This window comes from Agelaius tricolor, unplaced genomic scaffold (genome assembly GCF_023055355.1).
Source record: "Agelaius tricolor isolate 1412-34295 unplaced genomic scaffold, bAgeTri1.0.p SCAF_12, whole genome shotgun sequence".
NCBI lineage: Eukaryota > Metazoa > Chordata > Aves > Passeriformes > Icteridae > Agelaius > Agelaius tricolor.
The window spans coordinates 16,362,692-16,373,720 of record NW_027269272.1 but is presented as its reverse complement, the minus strand read 5'-3'; the positions used below and the strand labels follow the sequence as shown (position 1 = coordinate 16,373,720).

General features: G+C 48.8%; 1 protein-coding gene across 1 annotated transcript in view; it reads left to right on the top strand.

The window, feature by feature from the left end:
- The first annotated feature begins 330 nt into the window (after positions 1 to 330).
- Positions 331 to 11,029, top strand: part of LPP (LIM domain containing preferred translocation partner in lipoma) — a 332,580-nt gene continuing 321,881 nt past the window's right edge. Inside the window, exon 1 of the mRNA XM_071437786.1 lies at positions 331 to 567. The gene's annotated coding sequence lies outside the window, so the exon portion shown is untranslated. The remainder of the gene's footprint in view (positions 568 to 11,029) is intronic.

The following is an 11,029-nucleotide window of genomic DNA, read 5'->3' as shown; positions in this document are numbered from 1 at the left end:
CCGGCCCCAGCCCTTACATGGACAAATCTGCCTGCAGGGAAAGGCAGGAATTTGGGCCCTTGACGTCAGCCGCGGGCAGAGCGCGGCAGCCCGACAGAGCGGGAGGCAGCGGCCGCCGCTTTCGCTTTTTGTTCCGGGGCCGTCCCGCCGAGCTCGGGGCCGCCGGCCGCCCCTCCCTGCGCCCCAGGGGAGGTAAGGGCCGGGGGGGGCGCGGACGGAGGGATGCGGGAGCGGCGCGGCCGGGGGGATGCGGGGAGGCTGACGGACCGGAGGGAGGGAAGGAAGGAGGGATGTGCGGGGCGGAGCGCGGGAGGGGCTGCCCGGGGGACGCGGCGGGAGCGGCGCGGGGGTTGCGGAGCCGGGAGCGCGGGAGGGGCCGGCGGGGCACGCCGCGGGGCAGGGGCGCGGAAGGGGCCGCCGGGCGGAAGGAAGGGGCCGGCGGCGGGGCCGGGGGCGGGCGGTGCGGGGCGGCCGCGGGGGGCGGTCCCGGTGCCGCCCTCGGCCCGCCCCTCGCCACCTCCTCCCGCCGCCGTCGCCGCGCTCGCCTCCGCTGCCTCCTCCCCCGAGGTATTGTTGCAGATAATAACTTGCCCCCTTCCTCCCCCCACCCCCGTCCGCTCGCCGAGGCAGCTGTGCCACAGCTGGAGCCCCCGGCCGGGGCGGGGAGCGCTGCCGGCCGCCCGGGGGGGCCGCCCTGGCTCCTCCCTCCGCCCGGGGCGCCGCGGCCGCCGGAGGGGCCGGCCCGGTGCGGTGCGGGCTCGGCCGCGGGGCGGGGGCAGCGCCGGGCCCGGGACAGGGGCAGCTTCCCCGGTGCCCGGGCGGCCCCGGTGCTCGGCTCCCGGCCGGTGTCGGCGGGCGGGGTGAGCCGGGCCGGGCCCCCCGAGCGGGCGGGCCGGTGCCGCAGGTGCACCTGGCCCGGGCGGCTGCCGCAGCCCCGCCCCGCCGCCCGCCGACCCCCGGCCGCGGCTCGTAGTAAATAATAAGTTGAGTAAAGCTCCGGCAGCTTTTTATATGCCGGGGGAGGCCCTGCCTTCCCCACCAGGTAAGGACGGAAAAGTTTCCCACACCCTGACGTCACCCACGGCTTTTTTTTTTTTTTTTTTTTTTTAGCCTAAGTTTTTTTTTTTGCCCTCCCCCTTTCTTACTCTCCTCTTTTGAACAGGCAAACCTTACTCCTGCCGTTGCTCAGGAGCACTCCCCGCGCCCCGGGGCTGTGCTGGGAAGCCGGCAGTGCTCCCGAGGAGGCGTTGATGAAGCAACTCCTGCCTAATTGCTCTGCCTCCTGTACCTCGAGGTGCAGCTTGGCCCTGCCGCTGAAACAAACGAGAGAGTTGGCTTCTCTTGCTTTGTTTTGGTTATTTTTGGTTTGTTTCTTTTTTCCTACACCTGTAGGAATTTACTTTTAAGCCCAGTTGTGTTCTTCTTGAGTTAGTTTCCTGTCTATTTTTTTTTCTGTTTTGCTAGGTAATTGGTACACAAAAGTTTAAGGAGCTTGCAGGAGCCATAAAACCTGCTGATGTGTCTCCCTGCACATCTGCAACACCTTGGTCCCTCTGCACAAAGGGGTTTTGACCCATGCAAAAAAGGAAGGTCTCACATAGAGCCACAAGTGCTTTTGGACACATTCCAGCATTTCTAACTTACTTACCTGTAGAGTTTGTGCTTGTACATTCCGGGAGTAATTTCTGGGGCAAGAGCTGAGAGAGTGGGGAGTGCCTGGGAGCTGGGTGATACAGCAGGTGCCAGCTCACCAAGTAATTCGAGAAATGGGATATTAGGAAAGTATGGGAACATGCAAAGCTGAAGAAGAGGACACAGCATTTCATCTCTATGTTAATAATGTGGTTGTGTTCTTGCTGAAAAATGTTGGCTGCTGTCCTGTGTGTAGTTCAGCCTGCTGTGCAGCAGGACAGTTTAGGGATGTGGGGGACTTTCTAATTATTCCCCATCGTTGCTGAAGCAGGACTGGCCCACACAAGGCTAAATAATACTCAGTGATTTCCCTTGGGAAATATGTGTGTCTGTGGATAAAGATTTAGTGTTGAAAATTACTCTCTGTCTGTTGGCTTGGTCTGTCTCACCCTGCCCACTCCATGACCTTACAGCCTATTGCTCCTAAATTTATTAGCTCTGTTATTCCCCTATTTCAATTGTTTAGCCTTTGTTGGAGGTTTTTCCCTGCGGGATGGGCTATCAGCAGCTCATGGTGTGGGTGGTGGCTACAGAGCCACCTGTCAGCACACCTCCCTGTCAAATCCTGCCTTTAACTTTGTTATGATGCAGGTGCTGCTAATGGGCCCTTCAGGCCTGTTGCCGTTGTTCCATAGATGGTTTTCCTTTAATTGTTTTATTCAGGTTTCCTTTTTTCACCTGGCTCAGCTTGTGTGGGCTGGGAAAAATTGCCAGATCAGAGACACCTGGGTCCAGCAGAGCAGCAGCAGCAGTGAGTTGCCATCAGTAATGGTCCTGTAGAGGTATGCTGTGTAGTGGTATGAGACCTGCTTCCCGAAAGTCACTCCCACCCTGTGTGTGGTGTGGCCGTGGGCACCTTGGCTGTGTGTGTCCCATGTTGCCAGCAGTGCTGGTTGGTGGCATGCAGCCCTTGCATGCTGTCTGAGTAAGTTCCAGGGTGGAAATTAAAGACATGTCCGGGAAAATGAAGCTAGAACTGTCTCATTCCAGTTTCTTTAGGTGCAGCTCCCAGCTGCTCTGAATTGCTGATCAGTCTCCATGGTACCTGGGTCAGTGAGAATTACTGCTTTTCTTGCTGTACAGCTCTCCCTGTCTTGCCAGCCCTGATTGGCTGGTGTGGTTGGTACTGGTGGGGCAGAGATGCTGGTATTGAGCTGGGAGTAAAACTCCAATTCCTATTTCACAGAGGTGAGATTTTTACCTTTGGAACATGTTCGGAGATCAGCCTGGATGTCAGGCCAGGGTGCTGGTGAGCTTGCCCATCTCAGCGTGGGTTCCAGCTCTGTTAATCGTTTCTCTTATTCGTGTTTGGTGGAGAGTCACCCAGCTTTAGGGGATAAGAGTATTGAATGATGTTGTCTGTGATGTGCTGTTGTGAAATCAGGAAAAACAGGCAAAAGCCTGGCTCTGCACTGGCAGGTCAGAAGTGGTATTCAGGTCTTGGGAATTGTGGTTAGTTTACCTGTCTTGTCTCCTGGAAATTTGCAGAGCACATTGTATTTCCAAGTTGGATTCCCCTGAGAAACACCTTCAGCTGTGCTGTGTTAGTGAGGTAATGGGCACAATGAGGAACTGGTGCAGTGTAATTCAAGCTTTCAAGCAGTGTAATGGCAGATTCAGGTGTGTATCCCTTGTAAAGCACTTGTTTCTCTAGGGGTTCTGGGATGAAGCTCCAGAGCTGGACTAGTGAGTTTTGCAAGGCACCTAATAGTGTTGGTTGCAGTCTCACGGGAGCTTGAGTGCTTTTACATATATTATCATCAGTATGTATTTTTAATTCTAACTTCTAGTAAGAATTATGGTGTGGGGGTTCATGTTTAGAGACACCATTCTGTTTTGAAGTCTGGCTGATGTGTTGTTTGTTAAAATCACTGCTTGTGTCCACCTGCCTTAGTATAAAACCTGAGTAATACTCTTGTGATCAGTCAAACTTTGTGTATGCAGTTTTGGAGAGGGATAGTGAGAATGGCTGGGAGCTGGAAAACTTGAGAGAGTTTTATGAGCAGTATGGGATCACTCCTGTTAGAAGGACACAGGTTAGAAGGGTGTCAGAGAAACAGTGAGTGCTGTGGAAAAGGGATGTCTATTCCTCTGTAAAAATGAAAACCAAGGTGAAAGTGGTCGATTCAAAATGAAGAAAGTGCTTTTCAGTGTAACTAATGGTGGCATTTATCATGCAGAATGTTGCTGAGAACAAGTTTAGCCAAGTCTGAAAAGAAGATGGGATGGTTGTATGAGTGTCAGGCACACTGAGAGTTGTACCAGTTTGTGCTGGTGCCCGTTGTATCATAAACATCTAATTGGAAAGAAGAAACAGTTTCATGTAGGTTTCCATGAAGCATCTCTGGCTGACACTAGATAGACACAGATAGAGAAAAGCAGTAGCTTGGGTGGATGACAAATTGTTCCAAGAACAGTTTCCGTGTGTCTGTGGAAACAAATACCCTCAGGGTGCCCGCAGTGGTTTCTCTATTGCTCTGCCCATCGTGCTTGTGTGAACAATACATTCTCAGTGGCTTTTTGTTGCTCCTCAAGCTTCTGAAGGCCTGACCCACACAGCTCTGCCTTTCTCCTGCTGGGCTCTTCTCTCCCTACATGGCTTTGAGAAACACTTGCACACTCTGCTCTGGCTGGCCCCAGATGCTGGGTTTCACCTTAAACTGATTGTCCAGGCTCTGGTGTGCTCTGTGGCAGCCCTGCTAAGCTGGAGCTAAGTCTCTCTGAATGCATGGAGAGGTTTTAAAGATGGCATCAGGATGATGGAGAAATATACACTGGCCAAGAGTAGGTCCCTTCCAAATCTGGATATTCTATGATTCTTTAGATATGTGTGTGCTTTTTAGGTACTTTGTTTTTGACGGGGAGAACACTTTCAGGAAAGTAAGATGAATACAGAGTCCATGTGACCCCAGCAGAAGTCTGTGATTCAGCAGCTGTGTTTGCTGTGTGCACATGCGAGTGTGACAGTGAGCTCCTGTCTGCAAGACAAGGTCCTCCACAGCCAGTCTTTCACCCCAGCAGCTTCCTCATCTCCCTTTGCCCTCGCTCTTGTGTGAGTGTAGTTCTGTGAAAAGCTAGAGAGATTACTGCAATTGCAGCCAGAGCAGAGGAGGAACGAGCAAAGGAGATGGAAACCATAAATTATGAAAGGATGTGGGTTATCTGATGCACAGATTCACAAGGAACAATGCCTTTAAAGAGTGTGGGTTATACATAGGAAAATACTTGAAATAACTTTACAAACAAGGGTTCCAGAGGAGGGATTGGAGGGAAGGTCTTGTGTTTGGTGTCCATGTGTGCATTGGAAGAGAGAATCAGTAAAGTTTGAAGAACTTAGTGTTTTTCTGATTTAGGAAGCTCTTTGTTTTGCAAAATAGAAACAAACAGAGAAAAGAAAACAACAAATCAAACCGAAAACCACAGACCAGAAAAAAACCCCACAAAACATTAAAGCTTTTGAGAGCTTATGCCTGCCTAAGAAGCAGAGTTTAACAGGGTTGGTTCTTTTCATTCATCCTGCTCCTGGGCATGGCAGGCCATGCAGGGCTGGCAACGTTTTCCAGTCCAAACATTAAAAAAACTAAAACCCGTTACCCACACTTAATCATTGCAATTAAGGTTATTGGTAGAGACAACTCAGTGGAGATTCTGTTTTGATCTCCAAGAGCTGGTTTCGATCAGGTTCTGAGCAACTGCAAGAGCTGGCATGAAAATGATCTTTTTTTAAGTCACTGTCAGCAACTCTCTGTCATTTTAGACTGTCAGTATCTGTTGTTGGGATCTGTGGGTGACAGTGACACACACGTGTGAGTCAGAAGAACTCCCAAACTATCACAATATGCTCAGGGAGGGAAAACAAACATCGGTGGAGTTGTGGGCTGCTGATAACCTTTTCTTAGACAATGTTATAAGCTTTTGAGTGTTGCAGGCTGTTAGGATGTTTTCTGTTGCCCTCGATGGCCTAAGGGAATCTTGGAGTACTGTGATTCCTCAGCAAACCCATAAACCACTTAGGTTGGTTTGGGGGCAGGGAGGGATGCATGAGGGTCTCTGACTTATGCCAGTTTTGTTGCTGGGTCCATCAGCCCTCTTTGGGGTTTGCAGATCTGGCTGGGAGTGATCCTGTCTTGTGCCTTAGAGAGTTTATGCACATGAGCATCCTCTAAATAGGTGCCATTCAGCTCCTGGCTGCCTTCCTTCCCTTGCTCCTGCTGCTCAGTGATGCTTCAAAGCAGGAAAACTTCCACCAAATCTTGGATGATTGTGCTGCCAGTGGAATAGTTAGTTGAGATTTAATATGGCCATTATCTTTAGGTAATGAAGTATCAGCTAACTTGCCATAACTATCTTGTTTAATGTCTATTAAAAACCCCACATACTTCAGTCACTGGGTGAAATTTAATAGAAGTTCATCTAAGCATTTACTGCTTATTTAATTTAAAAATAAGTTGATGTCCATGACTGGAGTAACAGGCACTAAGGATTTAATTAACATTTAGTAAACTGCCCTGTTAGCTCTGAATTGCACAGTCAGGTCTTGTTTATGCATCAATTTGTAACTACCGTCTCCTTTTTTTTTTTTTTTTGGCCATTTGATCTCATTGTGGGGAGCTGGAGTCATCTTCTATTCTCCCTCTGCTCCTGATCTCTTCTCACATGGAGAGCCTGTGTCAGGGCTGTGGGCTGGAATACTGCCGAGGAGCCAGGACCCAGCTGCTCAGTTGTGAGACCAGCCCAGACAGCTGGGCAAAGGCATATGGGATGGAGGAGACTGAATTGACAGGTTGTCCCACAGGCCTTGAAAAAGGATCTGTGGAGCCCCATGGGCTGGGTAGGGTTGCACTGTGTGGTGGGTTAGAAATGGTCCAGCTTCAAACCTTCCCTTAAACTTGGCTCTGTTATGTTTAAATATCTCCTGTAGGGCTTTTTCAGTGGTGTGGCTGCTGCATGGAATTCAGTGGAGGGATAGAATGTGAGAAAATAGTGCAGAAGGCAGTCTCACACCTGAGGAGTTGCAGCTGTACATATCACCAAAGATTAGGAACAGGCCTGCCCTTAACAGGCTACAGCTGGTCCAATAAGAAGATGAGTGCCACAAAAGAGTGGGTTAGCTGGGTGAAGAGGGGAGCTGGAGTTTGTTGGCTGTGCTGCAAGGAGCTGCCCATGAGAAATCAATGAGAAGGTATGGAACTTTTGCAATAAGATGGCAACAGGTGAGGTTTGCTTTTTGGACAGAGAATGTTGGGGTGTTGCTACAGGTGACTTGTGTGTGGTCCTGCTGCAGAGGCTGTGGTGGTTGTACCCCAGCTGGGGTGGTTTCTGTGTCACTAACGTGCGTGTGCATTTTCAACGTGCTGTGTGCACGTACCCTAAGGAGATCTCTGTTTCAGCAGTTTATTACCTCACCTTAACAGATTTGAATTACTCCACTTAGTGAGGCATGAATGAAAGCAAGGAGTCTCCCAGATAGTGCAGGCAGCAGTGGCTGGGTTGGGAGAGTGATTGAATTAGCAGCTGATAAGTGATTGTAGCTCCAGCTGCTGCATTATCACTGCCTCACTAGCCTGGGTGTCAGTGAAGTCCCTGTTCAAGCTCTTTGCTGGGGGACATCAGCTGGCTTGGATTTGACACGCCTTGTTGTTTGAGATAGGGACTTGATTTGCTTATCGTGGGTTTGGGCAGACCTTGAGAGATACCTCAAGGTATTAGTGTGGCCAAGACAAGCCTATAATCTGGATATCCTCAGAAAAAAATGGATAGTGATTGTGGCAGCCACGTGGAAAACCTGTAGTTGTTAAAAGAATGGTGTTAAAGTTGCAAAGTCCGAGTGCTCCAAAGCTATGAAATGCCAGAATGAAGGTCGTTGAAACCTTAATTTCAGCCTCCCCTGCAATCAGGTTTTATGATATACCACTTAATTGCCAGAGCACCTACTCTTTGTGCCCAGAGTGGAAGGTGATACTTAACGAGCATCTATTCAGTTGCCTTTCTCTTTGTGCAGTGTGTGGCCCCAAGCCTTGTTTACCATGTACTGTTCAAATTTGAGACAGAATGCAGAGTTATTAATTTTCTTTTGTGCTTTTCTGGAGCACTCTTTGCTCTTTCATTGGAGCACTTTGGAAGTTGGAGAAACTATTTTTGTAGTGCCTTCCCAATGTGAAGGAAAATTATTCTTGCCATTTTACTGGTGGGACAATGAGGCTTGAAGAGGCATGTAACTAGCTGTCTCACATCACCCTTGACACTGAAATCTTGGAGTAAAAAGCAGTTAGGCCAGGGTTGTTCTTTTAAGTGTGCAGTCATAACTGATAATAAAGCAAAGAAATGGTTGGGAAGAATTGTTTGTAATTACAGACTGAAGTTAACATCTTTTCTGCTCAACTCTGGAGGTTACTCTGAACTGTTCCTTGCACTTATGCTTATCTTCTCCCATATTTCCTGCTGTACCTGCCTCTTATGCATGATCATCATTATCTTTGAGTGGGGGCAAAGCCTGTACTTACCTTGCATGAGTATTAAAATACCTAGCTTAGTGTGGAAGCTGGTCTTTGCCTCTGGCATTTGGAGGCTAGACCAGCTTGATGCTGTTGGGAGTGAAATGTGGTGGTGAGGAGGTCCAGAAATGAGCCACAGAGATGGTTAAGGTCCAGGGCGTATTTATGTATAAAAATATCTTTCAAGGAGTGGAATTAATGAGGACTTCACATCGTCTGCTCGATGCTTCCTCAGTGACTTGTTTTACCATGTAAAGTGTGACTGACATTTTTCAGGTTTGAAGCTTCTTTTAAAGCTTATTCATCACTTCTGATCCTGCAGGCTATTTTTTTGGAGAACGAGAATTATGCCTTCCTTAGCGCAGTTTCACTTTGGTGCTTTTTCAGAGAATCCATTTCTTTTTTGAGTTCCTTGGGATGCAGAGCCGAGCTTGGAAAACACGACATTGCATCTTTGCCATTTAAGGAGGTCTTGGTGAACCTTCTGCATAGTAAGTTTGAAATTCAAGTGTATGAGTAATTCAGCTGAACTCTGCAGTTACTTGTGTGCCTGAAGATAAGCGAATGTTTCATCACTGTCCTGTACCCAAATCCTAACCTGTTCCCAAGGCAGACGGATGGAGAACAAACAAAGTGCAGTAGAGTTAAAGTTACTGGGGAGATATCAGGCTTCTTTCCTACTGTAGCATGCAGAGTGACCAGAGCCTCACTGCAGTGAAGAGTCAGCCTTATACAGAGCAGGAGATCCTACTGTGAGTGGTGCAGACATCTGCAGACTTTTGGCAGTGGCATTAAGTGAAGGACTGTGGGCCAGAAGCATATTTTGGAAGTTAGGAATGATGCCTTGGACCACTGCATTGCTGCAGGAATGAGCCTGGGGTTCTTGGCATGTAGGTCCTTTTTGAGTGTCTCCCTCTGCATTTGAGGTTTGGGAATGTGGCCAGAGCAGCAGGTGGACTTAAAACAATATAAATGAACATGTCTTTCTAAAGCACTGCACCCACTGAGGTCCTTGAAGTGTCTGGGTGAAAGGATGGCAGCTCACAGAGTGCCTGTGTGTCTCCTTCCGTGGCTTGGCGTAGCATGTTTTGCTCTGTTGTGTGGGAGAACTGTGAACTTGGGGTGTGTGGAGGCTGGGGAAGTTTAGTTGAGAAATTTTTAAGGACTATATCGTAGCCTGAGAGAAGGAGCTGTAAGAGCAGAGCTCGTTGCCTTACTATGCATGAGGATCCCTGCAGGGTGTGTTCATGTATAAGTCAATCTGGATATGAAGTTAGTTACTCCATGCCCTCATTGCACACACAGCCTACAGGCAGTGTGTTGTGGGCACTGTTCCTACAGCTGAGTATCAGATTTCTCTGAGGATGCAGGGCAGGTGGCTTGATATCACCTCACCTTTGCACTGCTGGGTGTATTGCTGTTCTGTGCTCTGCCCTGGGATAGGACAGGTGGGATTGCTCCATTGTGTTACAGTGATACCTGTGCTGCTTGTCCTCACCCTGTCTGGGATCAGGCCACTCTCTGGGCTCTCGTACTCAGATCCACATCACCCTGCTTCCCTGGATGCTGTGGCCCCAGCCTCCAATCTGTATTCATTTGCACACCTGAGGTGGTGTGTTAGGTCTTGGGTTATGCCATCAAGTGCCAGAAGTCCAAGTGAAAGTGATCTGCTCCAGCTTTGTTGGCTTCAGGGCAGCTGTCTGCCTGTGTTGGCTGTTCCCCATTCCTTGAAGTGCAGTGAGGCACAAGCAACCTCTGATGGGTTTTTGCAAGAACTCTTGATAAATTTCTTGTGTCTCAGGTGATTTGATTCATGCCTGATTAAGGGTGTGCCCACTTTTATGGGTGGAGCTGGATGTGCAAAGGTAGCTGTGTTATCAGAAAGTCACTGGCTCATCTCATTTAGTTTCAACTCCCTTGGCAGAGGCATCTGCTAAAATGGGAATATATTTTGTATGTTTTAGTTGTGCAAATTCTTCCTGATGTAGAATGAAAGTGATTCCAGGTGCTTTTGATCTCCAGAAGGACAAGACCTATCCATCTAATGAAAGACATGAGTAATTCTGGGTATGGTATTGCTGTACTCCTGGGTTCCTTTCGTCCTTTGTTTTTTCTTTCCATATCCCATAGCCAAGATTTTCATGTGTTGTCCATATCTCCAAATTTGACCAATAGCATATTGGGCTGGGCCTGGCACTTGTTTTGCTACCTGGAGAAGAGTTGTGAGTCTGGCAAACAGTGTGCATCCAATTCCTGTGAAGCTAAGCTCAGAGCACAAGCTGCACCCATGAGGTGATGTCTGGGTCTGAGGAGGTCCTGGCCTGAGAGATGAAGAATGCTGAGAGAAGAGCAGAATGATTGACTTGTGAACATAGTGACTGATTATGAGCAAAGATCAAAAAGATGTAAAAAGTGCTTGTTAGCAGATTGTGACTAAGATGAAGACCTGATAAGTATTGAAATGTGTGGAGGAAAGGGAAGCAGTAGTTTCTGACAGAGAGCAGAGCTGAACATGTAGGATTTGCAACTTGGTGCAAAGCAATTCTGGGTCATGGGAACATATGGCTGCTGTGGCTCTGCCGCTTATGTCCCTGTAACAAATGTGCACAGTTCAATCTGGAACCCACTTGGGCTCTTCCTGTCCTTCCTGGGGAGTTCATCTCCCTCGTGGCTGTTTATTGCTGCAGTTTCTGAGCTGTGCATACTCGCTGTCTCATTCCTCAGCCCTTACTCACAGGAGGCCTCTGTGTGAGAGGGACACCCAAAAGAAACATGAAACTTGTAAAGTCCCTTGCCACGAGGAATTTGGGTGGCTGATCAGCTGCAGCTGGGTGTTGGGGAGC